Consider the following 566-nt stretch of genomic DNA (forward strand, 5'->3'; position numbering starts at 1 on the left):
CTTATGGTTCAGGTCACTGTTCCTTCACAGAGCCTGGATTGCTAAGTAATAAGGTGACTTCTTCTTGCAAGTAGGACCTGTTGCACCTTTTGCATTCCCCTGTTCCCTACCAGCCGTGAGACTGGTCAGGAGCATTGCCTGCCTTTCCACGTTACACAGCGGGACGTCCAGTACCAGCCTTTGGAGCCCCGAACCAGGCCGGCAGGCAGCAGGCCAACTGCAGCCCCAGCCACGCTGCAACACTTCCTGCACTCCATCCACCAATTGCACGGACACCACTTCCCACGGGAGACTCCTTGGCTGCCTGCACAGCCTGCGCACACTGCGCCGGTGATTTGCAAGCCTAGTATCTGCAGTGTGAACTACTAAGGGTGAAGTCATTTCATGCAGCCCCAAGGTTATATAGGAGTCAAAAAAGAAAAGAGAAGGGAAGGAGAAGGGGGAAGACGATCTGTTTTCATTAAAAGGCAAAACTAGACGCCACTTCAAAGCAGCCTGGCACCTCCCAGAGGACACACACACACACACACACCCCGGCAGAGCCCGTGGCTGGGCAGGGGACGGCA

At 55.1% G+C, this 566-nt stretch overlaps 1 protein-coding gene across 1 annotated transcript in view; it reads left to right on the plus strand.

Annotated features, from left to right (window-relative positions):
- Positions 1-566, plus strand: part of SLC25A4 (solute carrier family 25 member 4) — a 75,355-nt gene that overhangs the window by 7,935 nt on the left and 66,854 nt on the right. The gene's annotated exons all lie outside the window — the stretch shown is intronic.

This window comes from Egretta garzetta, unplaced genomic scaffold (genome assembly GCF_000687185.1).
Source record: "Egretta garzetta isolate BGI_Z169 unplaced genomic scaffold, ASM68718v1 scaffold46, whole genome shotgun sequence".
NCBI lineage: Eukaryota > Metazoa > Chordata > Aves > Pelecaniformes > Ardeidae > Egretta > Egretta garzetta.